We start from the raw sequence: 16546 nt of genomic DNA, 5'->3' as shown, positions 1-16546 counted from the left end.
TGCAGTAGTTCCGGTCTCCCGACGTCTTTTCAAAATTTTAGAGACTGCACATTATGTAATTCCAAAAGTGGCACCTATATCCTTCCATTGCGGCAAAGTCTCAGGAGAGATCGGTCTTCCCGGGCGGTGGTCTTTCGGGCCCGACCTGACCTTGGTCTAGGTGCAGTAGTTCCGGTCTCCCGACGTCTTTTCAAAATTTTAGAGACTGCACATTATGTAATTCCAAAAGTGGCACCTATATCCTTCTGTCGATGACGCGGGCGTATAAATCTGCGCTCAACCCCATGATCAGAAATATCGTATACAACAGACAGATGCAACAAAATAAAGCTGGTTTCTTCACACCGTAATGCAAAAGCCAATGTAACCTTATGAATCATATCGCTAAAATAACTGCAAAAAGGATGCCCGATGGTTCATTGGTCAGGCATAAGAAGCCATTGCCCTACAGTATGTGTTGTGTGATATGGAATGGTACCTAAGACCTTGACAGACACCCGTGATCCATTTTGCTTGGCTTACGGGTCATTGATGGTAAGAAATCTGTACTTAAAAACAGGGTTATGCAAAAAAATAAAAATATTCCAAACTTTTGTCCATGACTGTATATTTGTGACAGTAAAAGTAAAGTATACGTAGGCTTATATTATTGAATTCAACATATCATAATGGCATAACTATAATGGTACTTCAATACTGAACAATTCTAATTTTAGAATCTGCCAGTTTGAATCGCAAAAGCCCGAGCATTTGGGAAGCTAACAAACAGAGGGAGTACGGTGACTGAAAAGATCAGTTGTGAAAATCTATCAATTGTGCACACATTAATTAAATCAGAGTTTTAAGCTTAAATATATTATCCAGAGTATGCACAATGGGCAAGTGGACTACGAAGTAGTCTACAAAAATGTGGGATCATGTGGGCGCACTAAATCAATAGAGATCAAAGTTCATACTTTTTTTACTTGTTATCAGTTATATATAACCCTTCTAGCTAATCATCCAAAAAGTAAGATGGGATCTTGTTGGCGCACATTTTTATTGCCGGTCAACGTTCCACTTTCGTGCTGCATATAGGCAAAATAATGTCAATTCGGCACAAAGTATAAACTTTGACCTCTATTGAATAAGTGCGCCCACTTTGTTTTACTTGCAATCAGTTATACATAAGCCCCTTTAGCCAATCATTCAAAAAATAAGATGGGATCATGTTGGCGCACATTTTATTATGGGTCAAAGTTCCACTTTTGTGCTGCACATAGGCAAAAATGCGTCACTTTGGCACAAAGCTTGACCTTTGACCTCTTTTATATTAGTGCGCCCACTTGATCCCAAGTAGCTGTTATTGTTTTGTCTACCAGTTGCCAAAGAAGCTATACGATGAAAAATAAAATTGGGATCTTGTTGGCGCATCTTTTTGTGCTGCGGTAAAAAGCCCACATTGTGCTACGCGTCATTATCAAGGGGAAAAGAGGGCAATTATTGACTGCAATTGGGTGTTGAGTGGGTCTGCTTTTTCAGAATCTGTGGTGCATATCTTTCCTTCAGACTTAAGTGGTGGAACACCAGTGTTCTCAGTACGCATAAGCTTAACGTAGGACCAAAAGGTCTTGGGATTGTCCTTCAAGTTCTCACCAACAACTTCATTGATGTAACGGTTGTGAGAGTCGCGCACCATTTTGGTGACACTGTTACGATAATTTCTAAAGGTCACCCAATCATGTTGTTTTCTAGTTCTTCTAGCCTTAATGTACAGCCGGTCACATTTCCTCATTGATCTTTTTATTTTGTAATCAATCCATGGTAGGTGTCGACTGCCTTTGGTAGTCTTTGAAGGCACATGGTTATACATTAAGGTATTGAGCGCTTCCTTTATGATTGTCCAGTTAGTGTTCACTGAATTTGACTCAGGGTTAGAAGACAAAATCTCCTGTGTGAACTTCTTGGTGTCTTCTTTTAGCTGATCTTCATTAGCTTTCCTGAATAGAAACACCTTTCTGGGTGGTTTGCACTGATGATGGGGTTTAGTGTTGATATAGCATAACACAATACAGTGGTCTGATATCCCAGGCAGCACATCATGTTCGCTGATGAGACTTGCATTGGAAGTTACAATTAAATCAAGTGTCCTTCTTGAGAGCGGTCTGGTTATTTTCCTAACAAGCTGAGCTAAGGAATTATCAAGCAGGAATTGGAGAAATTTCTCATGGACAGCCTTGGTTCTGCTAACAGTAGCACGCCAATCATCCCAGTTTATGTCGCCAAAGTTGAAGTCTCCTCCTATCACCATTTTTACATGTTGACGGGGATGTTTAGCATGTTTAGCAAGAAGATCATGGATTGTACGGTTCAGTTCTTCAACTGAAGCAAATTCAGTTTAGCTGGGTGGTCTATAAAAACTGGCGAGGTACAATGATTTACTATTAGCAAAGTGGAAGTTTGCCCAGATAAGTTCACTGTTTGAGTCCAGCTCGGGCATTTCAGTTGCTATCAGGGTGTTTTTGAAAGCAAGGAAAACTCATCCCCCATTTTTGTTCCTGTCTTTTCTGATGATGTTATAATCTTCAGGGAACAAAGAATAGGTTGCCATTGAACTGTCGATTTTGGATTCACATCCCATGATTACATCTGGGTCATGGTGAACAATAGAAGCTTGAAAAGCAGCTTGCGTGTTCTTACCCTTGATTCCATTACAGTTAATTATCATAACCTTCACTTTATGCTTCTTATTTTCACGTTTACTACGAGGCTGGTGCGATGAACCTTTATTTATTTATTTATTTATTTATTGCATCATATTTACCCAGGGTGGCCCGATCAGCTAAAATGCTGTTCTTACACGGGGGAGCCAAACCATTTAGAGATTTATACATCAATAAAGCCTTAAAATAGTTACAACGGTCTTGAAGTGACTTCCATCCTAACATTGGAAACATAATATCAGATGAAGTTAGATAATTAACACTTAAAATAATTCTGGCACAACGTTTTTGTAATACACTGGGTTTATGGACATCCTCGTTGTATCTACCAAACCATACAGCACTGCAGTAGTCAAACTGGGGCTGAATCAATGACTTATATAACACATTTAAAATATTGGCATCAAGAAATGTGCTAAGACGCCTTAGAAGAGCTATCTTACAGAAAACTTTCTGAGTAACACCATTTACTTGTTTGTGCCACAGCACTCATCGTCAATTATCACACCCAAACATTTAGCCTTATTTACTCTGTCAAGTTTAAAACCATTTACCATAACTGAAAACAAATCATCATGAACATTGCGTAATTTTGAACTACTGCCCAATAGCATAACATTTGTTTTGTCAGTATTGAGAAAAAGCTTGTTATTACGAAGCCACTTAGTAATTTCTTCCATATCATCGGTAAGCTTCTTGGATATTACATTAACATCACTTCCACTAACATATAGTGTGGTATCATCAGCGTACATTGAGATCTTTCCATGTTTAATTACCAGTGGCATAATCATTAATAAAAATAAGAAACAAAAGTGGCCCAAGGATACTTGTGGAACTCCCGTTTTCACGGGAAGTGCATCAGAAACAATACCATTAAATAAAACTCTTTGCATTCTTCCAGTCAGAATTTGTTAATCAAGATATCATGGTTTACAGTATCGAATGCCTTACGTAAGTCGATAAAGGCCACGCCGGTCATTTTACCTGAATTAATATTTGAGAGCCAGTCATCCACCATGTCTATAAGAGCGGTATCAGTAGAATGCCCTGGCCGAAAACCTGACTGGTGCTCATTTAAAATGCCAATGGGTGTGGAAGTACGTGGGTTACCTGGATTTCCAAAGGAGATATCTAAATCACAGTCATCTGATAAAATGCTAAAGCTGTTTTCAATAGATACGCTTGCATTGTTGAAGAAGGAATTAGTGGAGCTCAAGTTTGGCAGCCCACACTGGCAACATATCCATGATATGTTCTCCTTATTCAGAACATTATAATACATGTGATCTGATACTCCAGCACAATCTTGGTGAAACCATGCATGACATTGATCACAAAAAATACCTATGCTGGTCACATCGTCACTACAAATACCACATAATGCTGAAGCGTCGTGATCTCTGTGGCAAACCGTGCATGGATCTGTGGAATCTAATTGAGTTGGTGTTGGCCCAGGGTTTAGTTCCACTTGACCACTTAACAGGATTACAAGCAACATGTGAGGTAATTTGGTAGAATTTGCGCAAGTGTAATTCCATACCTGTGGTTGGTGTTGTAATTTCTGACTCGACATAACATTTATTGCTATACTCCATTTGCTAGAATTGGCAACGAACTGACTCTCAAGAAAGTCGGTTGACAGTGACAGGTTGTTACCAATAACAGTTATATTATAATTGTAATTACGATAGTTTTGTTCACAAGTTTGACTTTGGTTAACTTGATTGTAATAAGATAGGCTGAGTGTGTACGTGTTACTGGAGTTGCTGCCAAACTTGTTGGTGAGCTACCTGAGCCAAGTGGTCTTTATGATGTTAACTCCAACAGGTTCCAAAGCTATTACAGTCATATCAGGAATGGATCCTTTGATCTCCATGAGGTCAGCGAGACCTTTGTCTATGATGTGCTAACCAATCTTAACATCAATAAAAGCACTGGCTTAGATGGCTTGCCGGCTCGTTTTCTGAAAGATGCTGCAGAAGTCATTAAAACTCCAATCACATATATTATTAATCTCTCTATCAGGACTGAAGTGTTTCCAAGTGAAATGAAAATTGCCAAGGTCAAACCATTATATAAAAAGAAGAGCAGGTTGGAAGTAGGCAACTACAGACCTGTTAGTATTTTGTCTGTGGCCTCCAAAATTTTGGAGAAGGCAGTATTTGTACAATTTAACAGGTATCTCACGGAAAATAACATCTTGTTTAAATTTCAGTCAGGTTTTAGAGGTAAATATTCCACAGACACATGTCTTATCTATCTTCAAGATCATATCAGAAACCAAATCAGTGCTGTTCTGTTTACTGGAATGGTGCTTCTTGACATCCAGAAAGCATGCGACAGTGTTAATCACTCTTTTTTTATGTCAAAAGCTTACTGCTCTGGGAATGAACTCCACTAAATGGTTTGAGTCATATCTAAATTGCAGATCTCAGATTGTTAATGTTAATGGCTCAGACTCCAACTCTATGGCTTTAACATGTGTAGTTCCACAGGGGAGTATCTTGGGTCCCATTTTGTTCCTTTGTTACGTGAACGACATGCCCAACTGTGTTGATTGTATGCTCCATCAGTATGCAGACGATAGCGCTCTTTTGGTTTCTGATAAAGATCCATTGAAAATTGGGCAGCAGCTTAGCAAAAATCTCGAAAGCTGTAACAAATGGCTCATAGATAATAAACTTTCTCTCCACATGGGTAAAACAGAACTCATTCTTTTTGGAACAAAACATAAATTGAAGAATTGGCAAAATTATACCATTGAGTGTGAAGGGCAAACAATTCATGCTACTCCCTCAGTCAAATACTTAGGCCTTACTATTGACCAGTGCTTGAATGGTGACGAAATGGGTCTTGGTGTCATAAAAAATGTAAATTCTAGACTCAAATTTCTTTACAGACAGGCAAAGTTTCTTGATCAAAATATCAAGAAAATTTTATGCTCTGCTCTTGTACTTTGTTTGTTTGATTACTCTATTTCTTCTTGGCATGCTGGCACACATAAGCAGATGAGTAAAGGCCTACAAATTGCTCAAAACAAAGTTATCAGATTTATTTTAAATAAGAATTGCATGTATCATATTACAGAAGATGATTTTAAAGATCTTAATTAATTCCTTAACATACAAAATAGGGCTAAACAACTCAGGTTGAACCATGTTTTTGATATTTTTAATGAAGTTGGCCCAGACTATCTTAGTTCAAATTTTACCAGAGTTTCAAACGTGCACCAATACAGTACTAGAAACAGTGCTCAAAATTTTCGTGTTCCAAAATCCACTACCATCACTTCTGGCTCTTTTTTATTATAATGCCATTCAGGATTGGGCCAACTTACCAAGTGCAATCAAATCAATTTCTAATAAACCAAGTTTCAAAAAGTCTGTAAAAACTCATCTTTTTAACCAAATTTAGTTTCTAATGATTTTAATCATGTTGAAAGATTTTATTTTACTTTTAATATTCACTTGTATATATATTTCTTTGTATGTTTTTATATGTATGTATGCCTTTTGCCCTTCTATGTATAAAGGACCCCTTCGGAAATAAGCCTTTGGGCTTAAAGGGCTATCCTGTGATATCTCCTTGCTTTGTTTTTGTGTATTATATGTTATTATTCTTAATGCATTTTATATCTATTACCTTGTATTGTTGTATGTGCAATATGGAGATACCGAATAAAATCAAATCAAATCAAATCAAATCAAATACGTTGAGATACATGTTAAAACAAATTGAAAGAGCACTGTGAAGTGCACTGAATGACTGGATTTCTGTTGCTGTATAGAAGCCATCGCAGCTTCCACAAAGTCGACACTGCAAGTGCAACAGTTTGTTTACAACTCAGTGATATTTCCTCTTGTCTCGTTCATCATGGAAATGGGATAAGTAATAAAATTTTCATTACTCACAGACGTCATGGAGTTTGCATGAGGGCGCTTGTCATCAAATCATTGGATTTGCTGATTTTGTGCGCCATCAAGATCCCAACTTTTTTTCTTGGTTTTTGTAATGTAACTATTTGGTACTTCAAAAAAATGCAAAATTCAGGTTGGGATAATGATGGCGCACGATGTTATGCACGCTCATATTGTACATGTGTGTTGTTGGTGTTAATATATACCAAAATTATTTTTATTGTATCACAACTCCCCTTATTTATGTACATAATAAGGGAAACTGGCTCATAAGAAATTACCTTGACGACTAAGTAAAATTCAATACAATCATATCATCAAATGAGTGACATTTTGCCTAATACTATTCTCTAAATTGTATGATATGTTTTGTTACAACCTATACATCGTAAAAACTGAGTAATATAGAATCACTTTTGATCTATTGTTCAAATACACACACTCAAAGACATTGATCGTTGGCATTACTCAGTAAGTTGACGTAAGTCGTTGCGTCAACTTTCCGAGTAATGCCAACGCGTACAATTTTGAGTAACGCTGACTTGATATCATTATGTTGGTAGAACTCATTTGCACTTACTTTATTGAGTTGTTACAACTAAGAAAATGAAACTAGGTTAGCATAATTTTCTAGATTTTGCACTGATTACAAAAATAAATATTTGAATACTGCTAATTGTGCAGAAAATGATCCAATTGCGTGAATTAAGTAACAAAGTACCAATTAGAATAACTCAAAACAATAAGTACCAGTAACTTAATATGAACGAGTTACATCAACTTACATGTTCAGTTTCAATAAATCAACTAATTGGTTCTTTGAACCTTGTTTATTTTTCTAAGTTCCCTGAACTTGAATTCAGAAGTTGGCATTACTTAAAAAGTTGACGCAACGACTTACGTCAAGTTGATTAGTTGACGGAACTTTTTGAGCTTTTTCAGCATTTTTTAAGTTCGGGTAACTAAAATGAATATTGTTTTGGCAACTTTTACACTATTTTTGAGTTGTCCAAACTTACTCCTTTTGAATTGCGCCAACAAGGCGAACAAGTCATTTCTATGAGTGCACCCAGGCTATGAAAAGTTCGACATCAATGGCACACCATGGATTTAAAAACAAATATTCCCGGCAAAAATTACGAACAATTATAGAGTAGTTCATTGAGTGATATATATCCAATGTACGAATAACGTTTTCAGGCCACCAGCAAGTGCGAGTAAAACAGTGACAAGGCCAATTACAATTGATACTTAGTTTCCTGTTTCCCTCGCGCGTCCAAAATCAAGAATGGAAAAATATTTAATTATTTAATTTTTATTTAGGTATTTTCATCTTTTAATTGACTTTGTAATTACTTTTATTTGCTAATATCTGTTTTTGATCATCTCAACTTTGATTATGAATATAAAACATTAAACCATTGCTGTGACGTCAGTCTATTCAATAAACTGTAGATTATTTTCTACGAATCAACACTTTTCTGCACGAATCTACAGTTAAGTGTGGATTCGTACAGAGAAGTGTGGATTCGTACAAAACATGTAATCTACAGTTTATTGAATAGAATTATGACTGTTTCTAAATTAGGCCTAAATGATAGAAATCAGAACATTATCATGAACAAATAAAAAAAAGGACGACATTTGAAAATTATGAAACCATTTTACAGTAAAAAATATAATGAATACAATATTTGATATGTATAAAGCGCTGAGCTTATACGTTTTTCCAAAATTATATAATACAGAGCTATTTGTATGTAAAATAACAAAGCAAATTTGGCATTTTGAGTGCAACTCGGTCATTGTACTTTCATTTGTGTCATAAATCTATTATTCCACCAAGATTTATAGGTAGGCCTATGTACTTTTTTCTTTTAATTACAAATATTTGATCTTTTGTCTGTTTTTTTTCCCTATTTTTTTTGTTTTTGTTTTTATCGTCACAAATTTTGCATTTTGCCTGCAATTCAGCCATTATACTTTTATTTGTGTCATAAATCTGTTATTCTGGTACGATTTGCTATTATATTGTTCTTTTCTTTTTCTATTAATTAAAAAAAAAAATATTTATCTTTTGTCATTTCTTTTCCTTTGTTTTTTTTTTTTTTTTCTTTTCTTTGTATCTGCTTTATATTTTTTTTATGTTTTTTTATTTGGGAAATATTGCTGCATAGTATATGCCTACATTTTGAATTAATACATTTTGAATTAATGCATTTAGGCCTTTGTATTTGTTTATTTCATTGTTTGTTTTTGAGCATGTTTGATTATGATAAAATTCACAGTTGGTCTATTTTCAGTTTAATTTGTATTTGTTTTTCGTACAAGCTGTATTTTTTCACCAGATGGTATTTTGGCATGCTTGAATATTTACTTGGATCCTTCAGTAGGCCTAGTTCGATAATTAAATGTTATAATGTTACCGTTCTGGGTACGTAGGCCTACATTGATCGGATTTAAGTTCAGGGATATAGGTAAAATAGTTCATAGGGTCAACAAAATAAAACGAAGTCTTCCTTTACACTGTTTACAAATTTGAAAAGGACTTACCTGTGTTCGGCTAAAATTAGAATCCTATTTTAGATCCTTTTTCGAAACACAATTAACAATATATCCTCTGAATGATTCCATCGCAAAATTATCCAAATTATCGTGATTTACGGGATGCATTTCAATGGTTGTTCCTAAACCAAACTCTCGATTCACTCGATTCACGGAGTAGAGCATCATCATTATACTGATATCCTCATTTCTTCTGAATATGTTTGATCCACTATTATATAATTTCCGTATGGCAAATATACTAATTCATTATAAAGATAGGACATCCATCATCTCTAATAAAATCTTGTGAATAGCACACATAATGCAAAACAGGTTTAGCTTCCTTTAGGTGCAACACTGCAATTCCAATGATCTGCTATGACCAGAGATGAACCCGTGACCATTTTGGCAATTGTTATGCAAATAGAGACCTATTACACGCATCTAATGCAGTACTACATACATTAGAAGTGGGTATAAACAGCTATTGATTGTCTAATCACTTTGAGAGGTTTTACGAATCCACGTTTATTCAATTTGTGTAACAAACATTTTAAATCAATCCTAACATTTGTAGATTGGTGTTTGTAAGAATCCACAGTTATAGAGAGTAATAATAGGCCTATTGTTAGTATAAAGCAATGGTTTAAGTCAGAGAATACACTCGAAACTGTTGATTCTTGATATTAATCCACTCGGCTCCGCCTCGTGGATTATTATTCAAGAATCAACAGTTTCTCGTGTATTCTCCTTAACAGAACATTGGTGGGTCCCCTACTAATATTAATATAAAAAATCAATTATAAAGGTAAAATAATTAATTAAAATGACCAAATGGATGTTGATAATAGTCACGACCACATTTTCAAAATAAAGAAAGTAATAGATAATTAATAATTAATAATTAAAAGTCGCCTCGTCCTTTATTTTCAAACTTGAAACAGGAAACTAAGAATTAATTGTGAAGGGCCTAAAACTCGAAACATATTTTGCTCTGAGCCAGGGTAGACGTCAACGATTACATCATTATGAGGCCAATGAGATATGCTTCATATCCTATGTAGATTTTATTAAGACTAATGTAATACAATATTATTGATATGGTTAATGGAATGGTTGCCCTAAGGGCTGACAAATTATGAATGTACAAAATACATCGAACAATGACGTGACGCAAGGTTGATGGTTTTGAATTTAATTGACAGAGAACTGATATAGTATATGTAGTGGAATCACAAATGGATTAAAAATACAATGTATCCTGAAGGCATTGTTTTGTATAATAATATTTTGCTAATTTCCTGAGTACATAATTCGTCATTCTTCATAGCAAACACTGGTCTGGTCAATGACATTTCTTTACGTTGGAATTGAGAATCAAAAATAAATTTTGGGAACAAATAGAAGCATCGTTTTATATATTTTGCTACTTCCCTGATGGCATATCATCTGTAGTTTATACTAAACATGGGTTTATTATCTTGTCTTAGATACTAGTAGTTGAGATATATATCATTGGCATGTTAACATGGTAGCTTCCTAAAGATAAAACTGATCCAATATATCAAAGGAACTCTATACTCATATTTTTTGCACGCACTGTCATGACTGTTGTGCACAAATATACTAAACTTTTTAATGTACGTCTTATTCAGATCTCCTGTTTTGTCTTTACTTTCAAAGGTCATTGGCGGTACTACTCCGAAATGTAAATGTCGTCCTTTGACAAATTTGCAAATGCTGAGAATCATATTTAGTTGCATTCAGACAAAAATGTGAAAAGGTGATGACGTTCGTGGTGCAAAATACATTTAGGAGTTAAAAATACACAATAAAGCCCATTGAGTTGAACTCTTTTTCTAAAGCGTTAAATTTCAGACTTAAGTAATCTGTACAGATAGTACACGCAATTCTACGTGTAAAGCCAATCAAATTTAGTAAATATTTCAACGTACGCATTATTCAGATTTCCTGTTTTGTCTTCATTGTCAAGGTTCATTTATGGCAGAACTCCGAAATGCTAATCTGTCTACTGATCCAATGAAACAGTCGTCAGACCTGGCATACTTGGCGATTTTATAGGAACTGAGCCAGTTCTACGTTAAATTAACTTAATGTCTTGATCAGAAGGCTTCTAGAGATGTGCTTCTCTTCTATTTGTTATGCCATGGGTCGATGAAATAGCGTAGAAAATTTTATGAGAACTTTAATAGAAAGTTTATGAGAGAGAAACAATACCACGAATAGAAATGGGCCACCCACATCCCAAGTTTGTTCCATTTCACATTGAAAATGTTTAAAAAATGTTAAAGGTATAACAAGAAAATGGCAATACCAAATCATATACGGTATACCAAGAAGGAAGGAATTAGAATATAGTTCATGCGTTCATCATTTCTCCTCAAATATCAGTCGTTGACTTAAATATGACTAGACAAAGAACATAATAAAAATGTGAGAATTTGTATGTATTAACTCAGATAGCTCTAACATGATACACATTCGCACCTGCTTTAACCTGGGATACAGGGTGTCCCTGAAATAACTGTATCGTCGGAAACTTTAAGGGTTTGGGTATTTTAACGCCACAACTAAACATAACTAAGTACTTGGTGTGGTTGAGGAATAAATCAGCTATCACAGACTTTTAGCAATTCTAGCAATAGCAATTCTAACGTACTTCTTTCACATTCCTGATGATAAATGGAAAACAGATGATTTTGTATGACTAAGGTGATTCAGATTTCCTGTTTTGTCTTCACTTTCAAAGTTCATTGACAGTAGTGCTCCGAAATAATAATCTGTCTTTCTTTGACAAATTTGCAAATGCTGAAAATCATATTTAGTCGCATTCAGACAATGTGAAAAAGGTGATAACGTCCGTAGAGCAAAGAGAGTAGTTAAAAATAAACAGTAAAGCACATTGACTTGACCTTTTTTCTGAAGAGTTAGATTTAAATTTCAGACTTTAGCAATCTGTACAGATAATTACCCGCAGTTCTATGAGTAAAGCCAATCAAATTTAGTAAAACAATTCAGAGTTCCTGTTTTGTCTTCATATTCAAAGTTCATTGATGGTAGAACTCCGAAATGCTAATCTGTCTACTTATCAAATACATAGGCTTAGGAACCGGTGGGCTGGGGTGGGGTGGCTTTGGCTCGTCCCACTCAATAATTTCGGTGCGGGGCTGGAATACCTTTCAACACCCCGCCCCCAATAATAGGTGAAATGAAGTTGTGTGAAAATTGTGATAAAATAGAGGGAAAATGGGTGTTTGTAACCTATATTTTCAGCCCCCTCCCTCCATGTTGCCATGTTGAAAATCTTCCAAAGTCAATGGAATGAAACAGTCATCAGACCTGGCACTCTTGGCGATCCAAGGAACTGAACCAGTTCTACGTTAAATTAACTTCTGTCTTTATCAGATGGTTTTCCCACAGAGATAAACTTCTCTGCTATTGAATCAACACAGAAAAATTTATGAGAGAGAAACAATAACGAATCGAAATTATGGGCCACCCATATCCCGAGTTAGTCCCATTTTAGTACATGCGTTCATCATCAAAATGTCAGTCGTTGACTTAGATTTGACTAGACAAAGAACATAATAAAAATGTGAGAATTTGTATGTATTATTAACTTCAGATAGCTCTAACATGATAAACATTCGCACCTGTTTTAACCTGGGATATTAAAGAACATCAAAACTAGATTGAATGAGATAAAATGAGGTCGAATCGGATGTTTTTCTAGCATTGCCGTACTGCTAAGTCTCCCAATGTTATTAAATTTGGTGTTTACATAACGAACGACGTATACCATGTATACGGAATTGAATCTTCCTGCCTCAGAAAACACATTTCATTTTCTGATGCTGGTAAATGCTAACACACAGGTTAACGTTAATCTGATAAGATTCTAAAGTTAATGTACTGTTAAAAAAAATTAAACGGTCATTGGAACTTTGTAAGTGTTTGTAATTTAACATTAACTTAACATTTCTTTAACATTTACGAATGTATGTATTTTAATACAAGGGCTTTGAAAAGTTGCGCTTCATCGTGCTTTCATCTAACAGCATCCAACTATCTCTGTGCAGCTGATTTAGATGAAAGCTAGCTATGAGTGATCGAAATTTGACACGTTGAAATAAATTGATCCCCACAAGAATATAGGTATGTTTTCAAAACAACATTGACCGTTCCTTTCTCATACGCGGTACCGCAAAGAGAATCGCCCCTCGCCGTGTAGCAAAACCCCATTTACGTGATCTTACTATGTAGAGAAGAAATAAATAAGTTAATAACTTAATTTAATCGTGAAGTATAGCCTATTTTCTCTATGAATTGATAAACTTAAGTAAAAGGGCAATTGGTTTTGCTCCATTGCCTGCTTGTTTCTTAATCTAAATCGATCTTCGCGTTGCGATGGTTCTTTCAGTTGACCTGAAGGTTTACAGAAAGTGTATTAATTCAATGTTCAACCTAAAAAGCGAAACATGTATGATTTTTATCTGTAGCGTTTATTTTGGACACTCTGTACTCAAATTAGCTAATAATTGGATTAGCTTTTTGATTGCTATATAGCCTATATGAAATACGCCTGAAAACATAACAAACGTTGAAACTGTACTAGTAATTGATTAGAATTGTATTTCTGAAACGTTTTTTCTGTGAATAAGAAATGTAAGCAAAATATTGAAGAGCAAAAGGATCACAGCGTTTACAAACTAACACTTATAACATCCGAAGTATGGATGACTCTAGTTCATGAAAGTAGTTGAAAGGCGCCATTTTGTAATATAAACAGGATGTCCTATAAGGAAATTTGAAATGCAAATAGACTTTGACTGTCGAAGGTGCAGAATAGCATTGTGTAAATCTGGGTTGATCAAATTGGAAGTCTTAATACAGGAAAGGTTCTTCAACGTTTTTATATATATCTTTTATATTATAAAAAATAATACTTCGGAAGTTCAGACAAAGGGAGTTTGTTTTTCAGTCTCGCTTGCCGGAATATTGCCTGATTTTACACCCCGAGTTGAATGTCGCGGTACTGTTCAGATTATAGAATTCAGGCTTGCCTCATGCTCAAAGGTGAATGGCTTTTTATTTATTTTTATTGTGTTAGTCCTACAAGGGTGGGGTGGGTAAAAGTTGTCATACAGTCAGTATATTCCTACAGTGGGATTCTCTTACTGTGTCCTACGGGGAGAAGATTTAATAGTAGTCTTTTTTAGTCGTTGTTGTACGGGGGACTTTTATTCTGTACGGGGAGGGGGCTTACTCCACTGATGCCTTCAGCAACTTAAAATCCTCCAATAGCATACATACATACATACGTACATACATAAAGCTATTTATATAGCGCCTTTAAAATTTATCAAAGCGCTGAACAAGGAGAGAAAGAATGGGGAAAAAAAGAAACACAGCGGAACAAGAAAGAAGCTAACTGAAAAGGTGAGTTTTCAGTTTCTTCCTGAAAACTGGAATTGATGGAGACTCCCTGGTGGCTTTAGGGAGTTTGTTCCATTCCCTCGGGCCAGAGACAGAGAAGGTATTTAAACCAGATCCTCTATGTGCCCTAGGCTGACTAAGCAGAGTCTTATCAGAAGAAGATCTCAATTCTCTTCCGGGAGCATAGGCTGAAAGAAGCTCACAAAGATAATTAGGGGCACAGCCCTGAGAGCACTTGAAAACATAAAGCAGAAGTTTAAAAAGAATTCGGACCTGGATTGGAAGCCAATGCAATAGAATGAGAAGGTCGGAGGTACCAGTTGAGCGAGGGACAGAGAAAATCAAACGCACAGCACGATTTTGCAGCTTCTTCTGCAGTCTATTTCTTTCACCTTGAGTGATACCATAGAGGATTGCATTGCCATAATCAAGTCGGGACAGTATGAGAGAGCGAACAGCATGGTGACAGGTATCCTGGTCAATGAATTTACGGATGCGGTAAAGATTACGAAGATGGAAATTGACAGACTTTGTGAGGGTGGTAATGTGGTCACGCATAGACATGGTGGGATCAAATATGATTCCCAGATTCCGGATGAAATTGGAGGGCTCGATGATGACTGAGCTGCTCAAATGAAGCGTAACATTGGAAATGGAGTTAATGGCATGAGGGGATGCAGCAGCAAAGAATTCAGCTTTTTGATCATTCAACTTGAGTTTATTGATTGTCATCCACTTCTTGATATCTGAGATACATGCAGACAATCTGGATAAAGCTAGATCAGAACTTCCAGGAACAGAAGGATCAAAGGCAGTATAAAGCTATATGCATATACGTGGTATCTCAAATGATGATGAGTTATGATATCAGCGACAGGTTTAGTGTAAAAAGTAAATATGAGAGGACCCACAACTGAGCCCTGAGGAACCCCAAAATCAACAGATTGCTCATCCGAAAGGGTGCCAGAGCACCCATAGTGGGTAGGAGAACATGAAAACTAATATGAGATACTGTATTAGGATCACATATTAAGTATCATGTGAGAGTATACTCTTGTACTCCAGAAGACAGGATCACATATTAAATATTTGACACCATAGAATATAAAAACTAGTAATTTGATAAGTTAAAATAAGATTTTTAACGGAATAAATCTAAATAATATGATTATGCAGTTTATTCCGTTAAATATTTACTATAATTTCCCTCATTCTTCAGGCCCTGCCCTCTATCGGGTGCTAATTTAAAGTTTAAGCTTGATTGCTATTGTTTCTTTGTAAGCCTGCGGCGCAACCTTGAACAATATTGTCCTTGGGTAGACGTCAACGATTACATCATTATGAGGCCAATGAGATATGCTTCATATCCTATGAAGATTTTATTAGACTAATTTATTATTAGACTAATGTAATACAATAGTATTGATATGGTTAATGGAATGGTTGCCCTAAGGGCTGACAAATTATGAATGTACAAAATACATCGAAGCCGTGATGACGCAAGGTTGATGGTTTTGAATTTAATCGACAGAGAACTGATATAGCATGTATAGTGGAATCACAAATGGATTTAAGATACAATGTATCCTGAAGGCATTGTTTTGTATAAATAATATTTTGCTAATTTCCTGAGTACATCATTCTTCATTCTTCATAACAAATACTGGTCTGGTCAATGACATTTCTTGGAATTGAGAATCAAAAATAAATTTTGGGAACAAATAGAAGCATTGTTTTATATATTTTGCTACTTCCCTGATGGCATATCATCTGTAGTTTATACTAAACATGGGTTCATTATCTTGTCTTAGATAGATATATATCATTGGCATGTTAAAATAGTAGCTTCCTAAAGATAAAACTGATCCAATATATCAAAGGAACTCTTTACTCATTTTTTTTTGCACTGTTGTGCACAAA

Source organism: Amphiura filiformis, chromosome 1 (assembly GCF_039555335.1).
Source record: "Amphiura filiformis chromosome 1, Afil_fr2py, whole genome shotgun sequence".
In the NCBI taxonomy this organism is placed as follows: Eukaryota; Metazoa; Echinodermata; class Ophiuroidea; order Amphilepidida; family Amphiuridae; genus Amphiura; species Amphiura filiformis.
The sequence above is the reverse complement of the archived record's forward strand: the minus strand, read 5'-3'. Positions refer to the sequence as shown.